Here is a 19,501-nt window from a genome sequence, read left to right as displayed (position 1 = left end):
TGTAGATGCATATCTATACTCGCCCCAAAGCGGCACAGGGCCATCTTAAGAAATCTGCCTTTGGAGAGGCAGGTAAAATTCGATCAGATTCAACTAACAATATTAACACAATATACGGATGCTATGTTCCTCCCCTTGACTATCCTTCCCACCCTCCCCAAGAAGACATGGGGGAAGAGGAAGAAATCCATTCCTCAAAGCACTCAAACATCTCTTCTATTCCTGGGTCACCAAGAGATCGCCTACATAAAAAGGGCACGGAGAAGGCATACGTTATATACAGCCCGGGTTTCCCCGCTCCTTCGGGATAAACCCGCGGGGGGAGGGTCAAGGACCGCAGAACACCAGGTACTGGGTAAGCAAAGCGAAGGCTGCCTTCAGAGCCGGATTCTGTTTCCGTGCACCGAAATGGTGCCCGGAGGCCGCTACTTTCGCATCTGCGTCGCTTCTGCCTCCGCCGATACAGCCTCTTTTCCCCTCCCCCACGGGCGGGGCGGCGGCGGCCTCCCCACTGCCAAGGAACCGGGAATAAGAGCCGCAAGAGTCTGGGACGAGGCTGGTGGGCTCCGCACCCGAAACATCCTATCGGGCAAGCCCACTCCCCCATGTCCCGTCCGAAGCCTCCATCAGCGCGCCTTTGGGAGCAACTGCGTCCCCTTTCCTAGCTCGCCACCTCATCTCCAACAAACCCCGGCCGCACCTGTGCCCTCGGAGCCCTGCGTCCGCACGACGCGCGCCGGTCACCTCCCCACCCCCCACACGGCCTCCCATCCCTCACCTGAGGAAAAAGCTCGGCTTCTCTCTCGCACACACAGCAGCGTAGGCAGCCGGCAAGAACAACGTCTCTCTCTGCAGCTACACCTCCGACACCGGAGCTCATTCACTGGACGGTTGCCTCGAGCCGCGGCGCGCGACTGGAATGTCCCCTTCCGACCACCAGACCGACCGCCCTTCCCGGCCCCCATACACACCTCCAACCAACAGCGGCGGCGGGTACGTCGCGCGGAGGTCAGCGGGAAAGTCGCCGAGGACCGGCTGCAGCAGATTGTTGTCGCTCGCCGCCCTCTCCCTCCTCCGACAAACCTCAGACCTCGGAACCGGAGAGCCACGAACTGGTTCCCCTCACAACCACCTCTTCCCGGGCGCCAGGCACTGCGGCGAACGACAAGGAACACGGACGTCCCGCCCCCTTTGCCACCGCCCCCTCTTATTGTTTTACCCCTGCCGAAAGGGCTGGGGGACCCCCCAGCACGGCTTCAGCCAATCACGCATCTCCTCCGCGAGCTGGACCCAACCTTCTCGCGTCTCTCTGCGGAGCACGCGCAGAACGCCGCCGCGCTCACGTACTCTCGCGCCCGGAAAGCCGGGGAACCGGAACCGGCGTGAAGCCGGGGCGAGAGTCCGCTGATTTGACGTCACAAGAAGGCTGCCTTTCTCCTGCCCCAAGGATCCGGCCTCTTCGCCCTTCGAGAGCGCACCCGAACAGGAGCCGGGTCGCTGCAGCGCTGTGCCTTCTGCGTTGTCTTTTGGGGACTGATTTTTCTGGTCCTTTTATGTTATTAAGAGGAAGGGAATTTTAGTGATTTTTTTTTTCCTCTCTTAACTAGGTGTCTGCAGGTTGCTGCTCTAGACGAGAGTAAAAATGCAGCCAGTGGTTTCAGCTGCTTGCACCCTAAACTCAGCCTAGGAAATGGAGGTTTTTAAGCTCCACCGCGAAGTTCAAAATCGTTCAACGCTATATTATGGGGCCTACTGGGTGCTAAGTACTGGGATGTAGAAAAAATAGGACGTGGTCTCCACAGAGAGAAAAAACAGTTCTGTTTCTTTGTGTGTTGTTTAGCGTTAGGCGTTGCTAAATACATACTAAGCATTTTACATGCTAAAGCAGCTAAAAGCTGAAATCCCAGGAGATATCAGGATTACAGACCTGTCCTAGATCTAGGCCCAGACTTGGCCGCAGGGGCATAGCTGGGAAAACGCTAGACACTGACTCTCATGACCTTGATTCATGGAAAAAGCCACATCTTACAGTCAAGGAAGCCACTTTGCACCTTAGTTCTGGCAGTGTTTCTCAGAGACTATCAAGACAGCTGAGGAATTTTGGAAGGAAGGGCTGAGGAAATGGTGAAAGGAATAAAAGGCAATTAGGAAAGGAAATGCCCACAGAAGAAACAAAACTCAGGCATATACATTTCACCAGTTTTCTTAACAATTCTTTTAGAGTAACTAAAGTATTTTTCACGTGTGAAAACTGAGGTTTACGGGGCAGTGCAACATTTGAACCTCCAAAATCTACACTACTATTAACTTATGCTGCTTAATCACATTGTTATATGCAAAATATATGGGCAGACTATCACTCTTATGAAATGAACTTTGACATGTTTTTCCTTAAAGTATCATAATACATTACATGAAAACTGCCCTTCAAATCTAATACTTATGTGCCAGCCACTCTTCTGTTTTAATTGTTTAATCCTCACAATAACCCTATAAAGTAGTTAGGATTTTTATGCTAATTTTACACAGGAGGAAACTAAGGCTTAGAGAGGTCAAGTTAACTTGCCCAAGGTCACACAGCTACTACTCCGTTGGAGCTGGGATTCAAACACAAGCAGTCTGCCTTTACACTCCATGCTATGGAATACTCTCCTTGTATTAATTGGCACAACTTACTTATCTCTTCTGTTGATTGACATTTCTACTGTTTCCACTGTGAAGCTCTTATGCACAATGCTGTTATTCCTCACCAAGTACAAAAATTTCTCTAGAGCAGTGATTCTCAGAAATTAACATGCATCAGAATCACCTGGGGAGCCTGTTAAAACACAATGCTGGGCCCCCTCCCAGGGTGTCTGATTCAGCAAGTCTATGTTGAGGCCTGAGAATCCGCATTTCTAACATGTTCCCAGATGCTGCTGCTACTGCTGCTCTAGGAACGACACTTTAAAAACCACTGATCTACACCATGGTTGGCAAACTTATACTGTTAGGGACAGACAGTAAATATTTTAGGACTTGAGAGCCATAAATGGTCTTTGTAACATATCCAACCCACGCATTCCCGTTTTTAAATCCTTCAAAAATGTATTAATAAAAGAAATATTCTTAGCTCTGGGGCTATATAAAAACAGGCCTCAGACAACCCTTGTCCGAGGGTACATATCAATAGGTGGAGTTATTGGGAAAAACGACTTCATTATCTTCAATTTTATTAAAATACCCAAAACTGTTTTCCTAAGTAGTTATTTTTACTTCCTAAATGTCTCTTAAGTCCGTGCCCTCTGAATACTTCTCCATACGTATAGCTCTGCCCAGGTTCAGGACCCTTTTATCTTTCCAGAATGACTGCAATAACCTAAGGAATCTTCCTGCCCTACGAATATAACCTCCATTAAATACCCCCTCCCGGGACAGACAATAAGGCAGGGAGAGAAGTAGGAATGTATTCATTCAGTGGCTCAAGCCAAAAACTTTTAAGTCACCCTTGACTGTGTCTCACACCACACAGCAAATCACCAGTAAATTTCTCTTCCCTCTACCTTCAACATTTATTCTAGATTAAACACTTAGCACTATTACTGCTATTATTATTATTATTATTATTCCCACAGCAACCAGATCCTTTATAGCTATAAATCAGATGACATTCTCAAAACCCTCCAAAGGCAACACAATAAAATCCCAAGTCCTTACCATGCAAGGCATCCCATCCCTAATTTAGTTCTTACCATTACTTCTTTTCTTACTACTTTTTCTCTTATACACCTCAGCCCTTCCTTTGACATTTCACATCCCCACCCCAATGTGTGTCTTAGATGTGAACCTTTATCAAAAGTTTGTGAAAAATCAAAATAAACTGCATCTACTGATTTCCCCAAGTACTCATACTGAAATATCTCACTCAGGCATTCTAAAGGTGAGTTAGGCATGATTTTACCTTACACTAACTACCCTTCATAGAATTTCAGTTAACCTTATACTGCTTAAATAGTCTACCAGCTTGTCTAAGCTGTATTCTGTGGTTATTTTGTAATCTCCCTATATTATATTTCCTAGGTTCTCTTCTAGGTTGTTTTTTATAAATAGTGTAACTCAAATGGTAACCTACAGGTTGTCTGGCAGAGTGTCCACTCAATAATAGCTTCCAGGGCTTCCCTGGTGGCGCAGTGGTTGAGAATCTGCCTGCCAATGCAGGGGACACGGGTTCGAGCCCTGGTCTGGGAAGATCCCACATGCCGCGGAGCAACTAGGCCCGTGAGCCACAACTACTGAGCCTGCGCGTCTGGAGCCTGTGCTCCGCAACACGAGAGGCCGCGACAGTGAGAGGCCCGCGCAGCGCGATGAAGAGTGGCCCCCGCTCGCTGCAACTAGAGAAAGCCCACGCACAGAAACGAAGACCCAACACAGCCAAAAATATAAATAAATAAATAAATAAAATAAAATAAAATTAAAAAACTGCATCTTTAAAAAAATAAATAGGCCTTCCCTGGTGGCGCAGTGGGTGAGAGTCCGCCTGCCGATGCAGGGGACACGGGTTCGTGGTTATTATGGATACTCTGTCAGACAACTGGTAGATTGTCATGTGACCTCTATCCATAAAAAAGCATCTAGAAGAGGCTCTAGTTGCAATTTTCTTTGGACATGATATCCCTTTACCCCTAAACACTTCAGTGTGTATTTCTTAAAAGACAAGGACATTTACTTCTATATCCACAATACAATTATCAAGATCAGGAATTAACATTTTTACAGTACTATAATCTACAGACACTCAAATTTCATCAACTGTCCAACTAATATCAAAAGGAAAAAATTGTTTTCTGGTCCAGGATACAATTCAGGATTACAAATGAATCTGGTTATCATGTCACCTTAGTCTTCTGTAGTCCAAAGTTTTTTCTCAGTCTTTCTTCTTTCATGACCTTGATATTTTTAAAGAGTACAGGACAATTATTTTAAAGAATGCCCCTGAATTTGGTAACCTCTGTTGTTTCCTGATATTTAGATCTAGATTATGCATTTTTGGGAAAAATACCAGAGAAGTACTGTTCTGTCCTCAGTGCATCATATGGAGGCACATGATGTCCATGTGTCCTATTACTGGTGATGTTCCCTTCACGGTTAATGCAGTGTCTGATGGGCTTCTCCACTATACAGTTCTGTTTTTCCCTTTGTAATTAATAAGTAATTACAGTTGTGTAGTCTGGTACTTTGAAACTGTGTACATAACCCATTTATCATGATAGTTTCACCCAGTTTTAGCGGCCATTGACGATTCTTTGGCCGAATCAGTTTTTGTTATGGTGGCTACCTAATTGTGATTTTTCTAATTCCATCATTCTTTCCACATTTATCAGCTGCAATTCTACTCTAAGGAAGACCTTTTCTCCTTTCTCATTTTTAAAAAATCTTTTATTTATATCAGTGTGAACTCATGGATTTCTACCTGATCATCCATTAATAACAACATTTATTTTCATGCTCACATTGTCCCCATTTGGCCCGTGGAAGCCCCACCAAGTTAGCTCTCATGCATTATATAATTTAATTGTGCATTATTTATTACAAAAAATTGAACTAAGATATCTTTTCAAACAGCGAAAAAGAACAAAAAGTGACAAGGGCCTAAGAGAAGACAGTGGCAAGTAGAAAAGAAATTTATAAGTATATAGGTGGCAAAATTGTGATGATTAACTAGGTATGGGGAGTAAGGGAGAAGTCTAGGATAGGATGCTTTGCTGGTTTTGTCTGGGTGACAAGAGAGCCGCTGATAATATTCACTAAGAAGGGGACTACAGAACTTTGGTATTTTTCTATCCATATGCTTGTATAAAATATCATACTAGTTACTTCATCCAATACTTTCTGATCTAATGCCACTTCAGAAAGATCTCTGACCAATGAATCTAAAGGAGCCCCAGTCACTCTCCATCTCTTACTCTGCTCTACGTCTGTTAATAGCACTTAGCACTACCTGACATTATATTTATCCTTTGATGGGTTTGTTTGTTTATTTATTTATTGTTGCGGCATGCGGACTTCTTAGTTGCGGCCTGCAGACTCTGAGTTGTGGCATGCATGTAGGATCTAGTTCCCCGACCAGGGATTGAATCTGGGCCCCCTGCATTGGGAGCTTGGAGTCTTACCCACTGGACCACCAGGGAAATCCCATGATGGGTTTTTTTAAATTGTTGGCCTCTCCAATAAACCAAGTTCCGTAAGAGCTCAGATTTTGTCTGTTTTGTTCAATGCTGTATCTCTGCCATAAAGAAGACAATCAAAATCAATTAGTGAATAAATAAATGTGTGTGTGTGTGTGTATGTGTGTGTAGGGGGGCAGAGAGAGAGAGATGATCATAAGTAAACATTGCTTTGCAGGATACTACTTTTTTTTCTCTTAAGAAACAGACATCATTTTATGTTAGTACATAGTAGGTCTACTTAATGTTTTTTCCAATGGTTACACAGGTGGGGAATGACATCCTAAGCTTAGAGGCAATATACTAAATTATAAAGAAAGTTATGAGAATGTAATCAAAATAAATACAAGCTATGTAATTGCACATTTCTGCCACAAATTTGAATCAAAGGACTAGCAAACCTTGATAAGAAATCAGTATGAGGGCTTCCCTGGTGGCACAGTGGTTGAGAGTCTGCCTGCCGATGCAGGGGACACGGGTTCGTGCCCCGGTCCGGGAAGATCCCACATGCCGCGGAGCGGCTGGGCCCGTGAGCCATGGCCGCTGAGCCTGCGCGTCCGGAGCCTGTGCTCCGCAACGGGAGAGGCCGCAACAGTGAGAGGCCCACGTACCGCAAAAAAAAAAAAAAAAAAAAAGAAAGAAAAAAAAAAAATCAGTATGAAAACCTAATCAATAAACATGCAAAGTATGTCCCATTTATAGAAAAAAGGACATAGCATTAAACATATACGAAGAGCTGTTAAACGGAAACAATGGCAAACCATATACGAACTGGCAAATATTCTAAAACGAAAACATCCAATATGCAAAAAAAAAAAAAAGCTCCTTTGTAGACTTCTGTTGCAAGTAAGCATTAATTCATCCTTTTAAAAAAGCAATTTGGCAAGATATATCAAAAGCTTTAAAATGCTTGTGCTTTTTGAGTCAATAATTCTACTTCTGGGCATTTATCCCTCTTAAGATATGCCCAAGAAATTCACTGTGATGTTATTTATTTATTATCATTTAAAAACTGGAGGCATCCTAAATATCCGATAATAGTGAATGGTTAAATAAACTATGACACACATATCCTTGACACATATACATCAAAAGTTATAGATTTAAATATTTAAGAATATATTTTTAGGTCACATATTTATACTTCAATCTTAAATATGTTTATGAATCAATCTTAAGTTAAAAATATGGTTGATAGTTTTTTTTACAAAAGAGAACAGGAAAAGAATCAGATCCAATCACCATTAGCAGATGAATTTTTAAAAAGGAAATCATTAGAAATACGTCAACTGATTCCTTATTATTATAGATTTCAGCATAAAATACTTCTCTGACATTCTGCTTTAAAAGGCTTTTCCTCTAGACCCTCTCATTTGACCATTTTTAACCTTACTGGATCTTAAAGGATCAACCAATACCATTACCACCATTTTGTTGATGATGTAGGTGTTTAAGGGGTGACTTTACATGCATGTTTAAGGGCTATGCGTTCTATATAAGTAAGGTAGGACTCAAAACTATGAAGACTGGCATTGGAAGGGATTCAAATCCAAATCCTTCAAGGATACTCATTTTTCTTAGTGTCTTTACTCATCACAGTTTTAACCTTTCAAGACTTACATAACATTTAACCTTCTGAGACATGCATTACAAATGTCTTGTACCTGCTGCCAATTCAGTTAGTAAGGATTATGCTGGCAGCGGTGTAGTCTGGGCTCTGGAGCCAGGCTGCCTGGATTTGCATTCCGGCTTCATCTCATCACTTATTAAATGTATTCCCTGGGTATATTTCCTAGGTATATTACTTTGGGCAGGATGCTTAACTTTTCTGTGCTTCAGTGTTTCTCATCTGTAAAATGGGGACAATAATATCTACCTTATTAGGGTACTGTAAAGATTCGATTAGTTAATAGAAGTAAAACATTTATACCATGCCTGGCACATGGTAAATGCTCAATAAACAACAGCACTTCATGTTTGGTGCTTGAAAAGGTACATGCACCAGTTGCTTTCAACTGATTCCTTTTTCACTAACTGCTTGCTGCTTTGCTTGGAAGTAACAACTTACAGTTGTACATAGCATTTTTTAGTTTTCAGAACACTTTCAAACACATTATCTCATTTCACTTTCACAAGCAATTCACAAAGTAGGTAAGCTGCACAAGGCTAAAAGTGGCCAATTTAGAAAGAGACCCCAGAGTCCCCGGTGGCTCGTGCCGCTATACCATCTCCTACCACTAAATGATGAACCTCCTTAGCCTTAGAGCAAATATTCCTAATTGAAAACCTGTTACTCAAGAATTTCAGGGCTGTCTTGGTACAGCTGGATCTTTACAAAGCTTTTTTTTTTTTTTTTGGTACGCGGACCTCTCACTGTTGTGGCCTCTCCCGTTGCGGAGCACAGGCTCCGGACGCGCAGGCTGAGCGGCCATGGCTCGCGGGCCCAGCCGCTCCGCGGCATGTGGGATCTTCCCGGACCGGGACACGAACCCGTGTCCCCTGCATCAGCGGGCGGACTCTCAACCACTGCGTCACCAGGGAAGCCCTACAAAGCTTTCTGATGCAAAGAGAAACCTACTCCCAGGAGTAGGATGAACCCATTCCTTTTAGAGCAGGAGGGGAGAAAGACTATAACGGCCTGAAGAAAGAATCGAATGTTCATTTCTCCTGAAATCTTTCCATCCATTATCTTTGTGAGACTGGGACAGGTAGGGTCTAAAGAGATTTTCCTCCTCTTCATTTGGGCGTTTTATGTGAAAATGTCACACATCCAGAAAGGTACATAAAACACTTGCACAGCCTGCCTATTTGTTGTTAAGTATAAAATGTAAATAAATGAATGACTGCTATGGGTGGTGGATTTTAGCAATGTAGCTGGTTTTGATCTTATCTATTAAAGTCTTCAAGTAGGGGAGATTCTAAAAGCTCCCAAGCTTGAGAGAATAAAGATTGCAAACTCTGAGATGACTTATTCAGAATTTAGAGACAAAAATCTCATCATAAATCAACACCCAAAGAATTAGGTTTGGGATTATAAGAATAACCCACCCTGAATAATGGTTTGTAAATTCAAATGGATTCTATCCGAGGCTCAGAAAGTTATAATGACAGCTAAAATCACCTCAGGCTAAGTGCTAAGAGATAACAGTAATTCTGGCAAGTGTAACAACTAAAGATAATACAAATAAAAGAGAAGTCATCTGCCCTGAATTGCCAGGAGTCCAGAAAATGATGGCTTTGGAAAGAAGCTTCATCAACGTTCATCTTGCACTTTTCAGGGTAGACTATATTTGGCAGACATCTAGCCATCCCAGGGCTACAGCTTGTGTTTAATCCTTCAGGCCTTACAGTCTGGATATGAGATGCCTTGAGGTTATCCAATTCTCACTAAGCACTCTGACCCAGAGGAGGGGCCCTGGTCAGCTGATATTCTATTTATTGGCAAGGCATATCTCCCTCTGTGAAATGGCATTCTGGGGTCGTTAAATCAGTCTCCAACGGATTAAGTTAGTGTCAACTCCTATTCCTGAACCAGATTTCCTCATGGAGGGGAGAGGACATGAGAGAGGTTGTACCATGAGAAAGCACAGCTGAGGACCAAATTCTCTGCTTAAATATAGGATGAAACACATGGGATCAAATCCCATTTTCTTCACTGACTAGTGTTGTGACACTGGTAAGGTTAGTTCATCTCTTTGACCTTTAGTTTCCTCATGGATAAACAGCCAACTTTAGGGGACTTCCTTGGTGGTCCAGTGGTTAAGACCCCATGCTTCCACTGCAGCGGGCACAGGTGCGATCCCTGGCTGGGAAACGAATATCCTGTATGCCGTGTGGCACAGCCAAAAACAAACAAACAAACAAACAAAAAACCTAGCCAACTTTAGAGTTGTTGGGAGGATTATTTACACTGTTTAGCACACTGCCTGGCATGGTCTGATTCCTGTTGTAGAACTGAGGCAGACGTTCAACAACAGGGGACCCCAACACAGCACTTCATAAAGTCATAAACAGACACTAGCCCAAGACCACCCTCCATCCTTCCACTCTCCATTTCTCCTCCTGGGTCAAATACTTGGTCTGACAGTGCAAAGAAACGAGGGCAAAAGACTTTGTCTTAAGTAGACAAATTCAGGAGGAGGAAATGGATACCATACCTTGGAAAGCAATTTGTTCCACTAGGTCTCTTTTAGCAACCAGGCTATGCAACTACTCACGGCAGTAAAAAACCAACCGTATGCAAAATGGAATACATTCTTCAGCAGACAAAAAGCTTAAAAGTGGTAGAGCAGTTGTGAGACTTCTGATTGGAAAAAGGTGACCATAAAAAAATTAGGTAGCTGATACACAGTGAGAGCATTCTGGCTTTCTTCTATCTTAAACAATCGAGAGCAAAACACAGCCAATTCCTCGTGCAAAGTGTCTGCATCAGCCCTTGATTCCACCCACACATTTCTAGGTGTGACCACTTCCTTGTAGGTTCTTGACTAGCTAAACCCAGGCTTCTGGATCCATGGCAGCAGAACACTTCTCCAAGCTTTACCTCCTTGCTACAGCACAAAATAGGTTTATTACTAAGGCAAGAATCTTCCTCAGAATCAAGATTTGCCCTACCCTTCTGGTCAGACCATCAGCCTGGCTTTTTTTTTTTTTTTTTTTTTAATATATCTCTACCCTCCTCCTTCCGGATTGTGGCTCTGACCTATGCCTTGTTGACTCACTCTCTGGGTGAGCCCTGGCTGTGGAAATATTATACATTTCCTGGCTCGTGGCAGCTAGCTCAAAACTGACAGGAGCTCCCAGTGACATTCTCATATGTAGCTGAGCTTCAGAGATCCAAGGCCTGATCCCTAACTCAAGAGCCATGACCCCAAATTCCCACGTTCTTGGTGGTGACCCGAAAAGGGAAAGACAACTTAAAAGATATTGACCACTATCAAACATTTAGAGAAGAGGTAACATCTATCCTTTTCAAACTCTTCCAAAATATGGCAGAGGGAGGAACACTCCCAAACTCATTCTACAAGGCCACCATCACCCTGATACCAAAACCAGACAAAGATGTCACAAAGAAAGAGAACTACAGGCCAATATCACTGAGGAACATAGATGCAAAAATTCTCAACAAAATACTAGCAAATAGAATCCAACAGCACATTAAAAGGATCACATGCCATGATCAAGTGGGGTGTATCCCAGGAATGCAAGAATTCTTCAATATATGCAAATCAATCAATGTGATACACCATATTAACAAATTGAAGGATAAAAAGCATACGATCATCTCAATAGATGCAGAAAAAGCTTTTGACAAAATTCAACAACCATTTATGATAAAAATCCTCCAGAAAGCAGGCATACAGGGAACTTACCTCAACATAGTAAAGGCCATATATGACAAACCCACAGCCAACATCGGCCTCAATGCTGAAAAACTGAAACCATTTCCACTAAGATCAGGAACAAGACAAGGATGTCCACTCTCACCACTATTATTCAACATAGTTTTGGAAGTTTTAGCCACAGCAATCAGAGAAGAGAAAGAAATAAAAGGAATACAAATCGGAAAAGAAGAAGTAAAGCTGTCACTGTTTGCAGATGACATGATACTACATATAGAGAATCCTGAAGATGCTACCAGAGAACTACTAGAGCTAATCAATGAATTTGGTAAAGTAGCAGGATACAATATTAATGTGCAGAAATCTCTTGCATTCCTATACACCAATGATGAAAATTCGGAAAGAGAAATTAAGGAAATACTCCCATTTACCACTGCAACAAAAAGAATAAAATACCTAAGAGTAAACCTACCTAAGGAGACAAAAGACCTGTATGCAGAAACTATAAGACACTGATGAAAGAAATTAAAGATGATACAACCAGATGGAGAGATATACCATGTTCTTGGATAGGAAGAATCAACATTGTGAAAATAACTATACTACCCAAAGCAATCTACAGACTTAGTGCAATCCCTATCAAACTGCCAATGGCATTTTTCACAGAACTAGGACTAAAATTTTCACAATTTGTATGGAAACACAAAAGACCCTGAATAGCCAAAGCAATCTTGAGAAAGTAAAACAGAGCTGGAGGAATCAGGCGCCCTGACTTCAGACTATACTACAAAGCTACAGTCATCAATACAGTATGGTACTGGCACAAAAGCAGAAATATAGATCAATGGAACAGGCTAGAAAGCCCAGAGATAAACCCATGCACATACGGTCACCTTATTTTTGATAAACCCATGCACATATGGTCACCTTATTTTTGATAAAGGCAAGAATATACAGTGGAGAAAAGACAGCCTCTTCAATAAGTGGAGCTGGGAAAACTGGACAGCTACATGTAAAAGAGTGAAATTAGAACCCTCCCTAACACCATACACAAAAATAAACTCAAAATGGATTAAAGACCTAAATGTAAGGCCAGACACTATAAAACTCTTAGAGGAAAACATAGGAAGAACACTCTATGACATAAATCACAGCAAGATCCTTTGTGACCCACCTCCTAGAGAAATGGAAATAAAAACAAAAATAAACAAATGGGGACTTCCCTGGTGGTGCAGTGGTTGAGAGTCTGCCTGCCGGTGCAGGGGACACGGGTTCGTGCCCCGGTCCGGGAAGATCCCACATGCCGCAGAGCGGCTAGGTCCGTGAGCCATGGCTGCTGAGCCTGCGCATCCGGAGCCTGTGCTCCGCAACGGGAGAGGCCACAACAGTGAGAGGCCAGCGTACCACAAAAAAAACAAACAACAACAACAAAAAAAACAAAAAACAACAAATGGGACCTAATTAAACTTAAAAGCTTTTGCACAGCAAAGGAAACCATAAACAAGATGAACTGACAACCCTCAGAATGGGAGAAAATATTTGCAAATGAAGCAACCAACAAAGGACTAATCTCCAAAATTTACAAGCAGCTCATGCGGCTCAATATCAAAAAAACAAACAACCCAATCCAAAAATGGGCGGAAGACCTAAATAGACATTTCTCCAAAAAAGATATACAGATAGCCAACAAACACATGAAAGGATGCTCAACATCACTAATCATTAGAGAAATGCAAATCAAAACTACAATGAGGTATCACCTCACACCAATCAGAATGGCCATAATCAAAAAATCCACAAACAATAAATCCTGGAGAGGGGGGTGGAGAAAAGGGAACCCTCTTGCACTGCTGGTGGGAATGTAAACAGATACACCACTATGGAGAACAGTATGGAGGTTCCTTAAAAAACTAAAAATAGAACTACCATACGACCCAGCGTCCCACTACTGGGCATATACCCTGAGAAAACCATAATTCAAAAAGAGCCATGTACCAAAATGTTCATTGCAGCTCTATTTACAATAGCCCGGACATGGAAGCAACCTAAGTGTCCATCATCAGATGAATGGATAAAGAAGATGTGGCACATATATACAATGGAATATTACTCAGCCATAAAAAGAAACTAAATTGAGTTATTTGTAATGAGGTGGATGGACCTAGAGTCTGTCATACAGAGTGAGGTAAGTCAGAAAGAGAAAAACAAATACTGTATGCTAACACATATATATGGAATTTAAAAAACAAAAACAAAAACAATGGTTATGAAGAACCTAGGGGCAGGACAGGACTAATGACGCAGATGTAGAGAATGGACTTGAGGACACGGGGAGGGGGAAGGGTAAGCTGGGACGAAGTGAGAGAGTAGCATGGACTTATATATACTACCAAATGTAAAACAGATAGCTAGTGGGAAGCGGCCGCATAGCACAGGGAGATCAGCTTGGTGCTTTGTGACCACCTAGAGGGGGCGGATAGGGTGCGTGGGAGGGAGACACAAAAGGGAGGAGATATGGGATATATGTATATGTATAGCTGATTCACTTTGTTATAAAGCAGAAACTAAAACACCATTGTAAAGCAATTATACTCCAATAAAGATGTTTAAAAAATAATAATAAAATAAAATAAAAGTTATTGACCAAAGGACTTTTATGCACAAGGAAGCAGACCCAGATAAAGTGTGTTCATAGGAGCAATAATGTTGGAAGCGGAGTGTTTCCCTAAGCAACCAAGAGCTGTAGGAAATCCAAGGAACTTTCAGCCCCTTAAGTAAAAGAGTAATAAGAGGGTTTGGAGGCTTTTCTATACGCAGAGATGGGAAAAGATTTAAAAAGCACTAAGAAAGACTGTTTCAGATGTAAGTAAATGTAATGGGTTTTTTTGTTTCTTGGGGGTTTTTTTGGCCGCGCAGCACAGCTTATGGGATATTATTTCCCCGACCAGGCCTTGGTGGTGAAAGTGCTGAGTCCTAACCACTGGACCACCAGGGAATTCTCAAATGTAATTTCCTTAAATGTCGCTCAAAGCCAGAATTGTTTTTTTGTTTTTTTTTTCTGCGGTATGCAGGCCTCTCACTGTTGTGGCCTCTCCCGCTGCGGAGCACAGGCTCCGGAGGCGCAGGCCCAAAGGCCAAGGCTCACGGGCCCAGCTGCTCCGTGGCACGTGGGATCCTCCCAGACCGGGGCACGAACCCGCGTCCCCTGCATCGGCAGGCGGACTCCCAACAACTGCGCCACCAGGGAAGCCCAAAGCCACAAGTTTTTAAGCTGTCTATGCACACTTTGAGGCATGGAGATAGAGGATGTTTATGAAACCATGAACATTTTGTATGTATGTGTGCATATGTCTTTTTTTGCTGGAAAGGTACATATTTCATTGCCTTCTAAAATACATCTATGTCCTAAAAGGTAAAGAGCCAGTGACCTAAACCACATTCTTCAATGTATATCATGGTAATAATGAGTTGTTTATTAAAATGAAGGCTTTACAATATAAAGAATGCTATTTTCCTTCAAAAGCCATATTTAACTAAAATTCTATGCTAATCAATGACCTCAGCTTACTATTTCCTGGTTTTGATAGTATACTACAATGATGCAGGATGCCAAATTGGGGGAGATGGGGTGAAGGTTGCAGAGGACCTCCCTGTACATTTCTTTGCAACTCCCTATTAATCTATACTTATTTTATTTCAGAATAAAACAGTTACAAAAATTTTAAAGCATAAGTTCTGGAATCTGGTGGAGTTTGGTTCTTAAACCCAGCTCCGCAGTTAAAACTTGTAGGATGCTGGGCAAGTTATTAAGTTCTCTGAATCTGTTCGTTGTCTGTAAAAAGGCACAATTGCAGTTCGTATCTCACAGAACTGCTGTATATTCAGTTCTCAGCACAGGTATAAACTATCATGATTTCTGTTAGGCCATATGGTCATAGGCCAGATATCACCCTTCACTAGGTGACAGGTATGTGGCTTTCAGACATAGTTCTGAAAAGGGAAATAAACTGTGTCATTTGGGGTAGTCTTGGAAACCCAAATCCATAAGGTGAGTAAACAGCATAAACAAGGAACTGCTTTTTGGAAATTAGAAGAGAGAAAATCTACTGTAACAGAGACCATAAGGGGTTAGTAAAGGAAGGGACACACAGAGACACAAAAAACAAAAGCAGGGAATGAGACAATTTTTTAAAATGTGTATTCCAGTCCATATTTGCTCAGCATCAATGGTATGCTTAAGGACCCTTAGAGTTAGATAGAATCTTCATCTAAATTGTTTCTGAGTAATAGTAGACAAAATAATGATAGTTCGCATTTCACAAAGCCGCATGTTTTCCATTAAGGATTAAACTAAACCTAAAGTTTGGAAATGGGCCAATATTACGATTTTTAAAAGAAAAATAAAAGGACAGTTATATAAGTCATCATTTTAACTGTCATTAATAGTTTGCTTTCAAGGAGTGTATCTGCTAAGGTTTAAGACAGAGATTTGCTCAGGGTGCAGTGAGAACAAACAGAAGGGGCAGTTACATTTGCAGCAACATGGATGCACCTAGACATTGTCATACTGAGTGAAGTAAGTCAGACAGAGAAAGAAATATCGTATGATATCGTTTATATACGGAATCTAAAAAGAAATGATGCAAATGAACATATTTACAAAACAGAAATGGACTCACAGACCTAGAGAATGAACTTATGGTTACAGGGCGAGGTGAGGCGGGGGCGGGGGGCGGACAGTTAGGGAGTTTGGGATTGACATGTACACACTGTTATATTTCAAAAGGATAACCTAACCAACAAGGACCTACTATATAGCATGAGGAACTCTGCTCAATGTTATGTGGCAGCCTGGATGGGAGGGGAGAATGGATACATGTATATGTATGGCTGAGTCGCTTTGCTGTGCACCTGAAACTATCACAACGCTGTTAATTGACTATACTCCAATATAAAATAAAAAGCTTAAAAAAAAATACAGTGTTGCTCACAACTTTCAGGGCATTACCTGGGCCCTGGAGAGTTGCTGGGTGGGAAGTGCTGTGGAAGAAAAAAACAACAAAACAGAAGGGGCAATTATGTCAAACTGGAGGTTCAGAATTCCTGGAGGAGGTGACACCTGAGCTGAATCTTGAAGATGAAGTAAGAATGAGCCAGTGAAGAAAGTGCAGTGGTTGACAACAGCTGGCCCAGGCAGAGGGAAGAGCAAGCACAGAGGTGCAGCAGCGGTGACAGGGCTGGCAAGATTAGGCAGTTTGGTGTTACCATAATAATGATATCAAGGCCGGGCAGGATATCTCAGAAAGGATGGGCATAGGGTAAATAGAATTTAAAGAAACATTTTCTTTAAGCTTTCCCACTGTATATAAATCCTAGCGGCGCAGTGGTTGAGAGTCCCCCTGCCGATGCAGGGGACACAGGTTCGTGCCCCGGTCCGGGAAGATCCCACATGCCGTAGAGCGGCTGGGCCCGTGAGCCATGGCCGCTGAGCCTGCGCGTCCGGAGCCTGTGCTCCGCAACGGGAGAGGCCACAACAGTGAGAGTACCGCGTACAGCAAAAAAAAAAAAAAAAAAAAATTCCTAGAAAAAATATTTGCACAAGCACTTTCACCGCAGAACCTATTTCTGTGATGGGCAAAGATGACACGACAGACGTCTCAGAAAAGCTGGGCTTAGTTTCCATGAACTCTGCGTTTCCTCCCTATTTCACTACAAACTGAGAAAATATAGAGTTTTTAAGCATTTAAGAGCAGTCCTTTTTCTTTCTCTTGGAACAGGCAGGGGTGTGATGACCTTTCCTATAAAATGTGGGGTCTTAAGGGAATCACAGAGTAAGCTGGAGCAACACTTAGTCATAGAAATCTGTAGAAGTGATTGGTTTCTGCCAGTTGGCTTAGGGATACATATTTCAAATCATTTTTGGAAATTTCTGGTCTGAGGACTAAACATCATTGCTAATTTTATGGACACAGGGAAGTAGTATCTAGTGAAGGAAGCACATTTATGGGTTACTATGTTTGTTGTGTGTATTTTAAACGTCACAGAGCCTTCATTTTCAATGCTTCTGATCTGGTTGGTCTCAAATCAAGACACTGACCTCATACCCCAGTTGCTCTGTGATATTCTAGATAAGAAAGCACAGCCCAAGACCCACATCCCTCCCCCACTTTCAGAGCCTCCCTAAGGCACCTGAAAATTCAAATACATTAGGAAAGACCAGATTCACAAAGACCTGCTTGTGCTTTATACTGAAGGGCAAACCTTGTTCGTACATAAAATGAAATTCCACAGAGAACAAATTTCTGTGCAAAGTCCTTCACCATGTTTAGCATGCATTCTACTAGCTTGTTTGAGTGTGCAAGGAGAAGAAATTGCTAAGGAAACTAGGAGTAAATCATATGGCACTTCCTAACACTTGCAGGTATAAAAACGCTACTTCATCCCTAGCCTTATGTTTGGTCTTAAACATTCCTAAGTGAAGAAAGGGGTTGGTTTACAGTATTGGATATTAGATGTGAAAGAAAAAAAAATTATATAGGAGGAAAAATCATAAGCAGTTCCCAAAGACATGCCAAAATAAAAGATCCCAGGAAGAAAGACCTAGATAAGGAATTCAATTTCTTATGTTTGTTAAATGTTTATAAACATTAAAGTTTATTCAGTTCAAGTTTACTGACTCGTCCAACTAACTCCCCAAGCCGGAGATGCTTTCACTTGCCCTCAACAATTTCAGTCTTCTGAATTTAAATTTCAAAAAAAATCCTCCAGGACTAGATTATTTTCATACTGACCAAAGGAGGCGGCTTATTCAATAAATCATCTGAAGAATATTTTAGAGTCTCAATGAACCTTTCCAAATAATTTGTTCTGCAGGAAACTAGGTGAATTTAACATCAAAAGATCACCATGGCTACTGGCAAGTATGGATCTCACAAACATAATGTTGAGTAAAAGAAGCCAGAAACAAAAAAGGACATATTCTGTAAGTCCATTGGTACAAAGTTCAAAAGCAGACAAAACTAACCTATGCTTGTGTAAGTCAGGAGAATGGTAACCCTTGAAGGAGGGGGGCACAAGGGAAGCTTCTGAGATGCTGATAAGGTTTGTTCTTGACCTGGTACTGGTTACATGGTGAGCTCAGTTTGCAAAACTGTACTGAGCTGTAGACTTATGGTTTATGCTTTCTTTCTGTACATATGTTATGGTGTAATAAAAAGTAAAAAATAGATTAAAATAACAAGGATCAGCATGGGTCCTGCATCAATGAAGCACCTGGGTTAAAAACCAACATTTGGGTCCAGAAAAGGAAAATCTATAGAGAAGAAAGTAGATAAGTGATTGCTTAAGGCTGGTGGTTGACAGCTAAAGGGTATGGAGTTTCTTTTTGACTGTGGTGATGGTTAAGCACAACTCTATGAATATACTAAAAACTATTGAATTGTACACTTAAAAAAAAATGAAAACAAAACCCAATATTTTATACTCCCATTGCTCTATTCCACTGACTGGTTCCTACTTATTCCCTCAACTCCCAGACTGGATATCTGGTTGTACAATGAGTACAGATGTACATTTCCACTGGAAGGAAGAACTGATTAAAATAATACTACTTGAGTTCCACTGGCCTCCTTGACCCCTATCTGTTTATTACTCACTGCTTCCCTTCTCTGTGAGCAATGCTCAGCAGGAGTCAATATTGTGGGAAGGACTCAGGGGTTCTCCACCTTGGCTGCACACTGATATCACCTGGGGAACCTTGAAAACTACCAATGCCTGAATCCTACCACTAGAGATTCTATTTAATTGGTATGGGGTGCCACCCAGGTACCTGAATTTTTTAAAGCTCCCCAGGGATCAAACTCCAGACCCAGTGATATATTGCCTAAACACACAGACACAGAGGCAGGCGCACACACACACACACACACACACACACACACACACACACACACACAC

At 42.0% G+C, this 19,501-nt stretch overlaps 1 protein-coding gene across 3 annotated transcripts in view; it reads right to left on the bottom strand.

The window, feature by feature from the left end:
* G3BP2 (G3BP stress granule assembly factor 2) overlaps positions 1–19,501 on the bottom strand; it is a 75,580-nt gene that overhangs the window by 28,224 nt on the left and 27,855 nt on the right. Inside the window, exon 1 of one of the 3 annotated variants that reach the window (XM_029235374.1) lies at positions 972–1,176. The exons of 1 other annotated variant lie outside the window; for it this stretch is intronic. The gene's annotated coding sequence lies outside the window, so the exon portion shown is untranslated. Of the gene's footprint in view, positions 1–971; positions 1,177–19,501 lie in introns of those variants that run through there. One more of the 3 variants, XM_029235372.1, reaches the window with a different exon arrangement.

The sequence above is a fragment of the Monodon monoceros genome, unplaced genomic scaffold (genome assembly GCF_005190385.1).
Source record: "Monodon monoceros isolate NGI ecotype Baffin Bay Population unplaced genomic scaffold, NGI_Narwhal_1 Super_Scaffold_20, whole genome shotgun sequence".
Taxonomy (NCBI): domain Eukaryota; kingdom Metazoa; phylum Chordata; class Mammalia; order Artiodactyla; family Monodontidae; genus Monodon; species Monodon monoceros.
The sequence above is the reverse complement of the archived record's forward strand: the minus strand, read 5'-3'. Positions and strand labels throughout refer to the sequence as shown.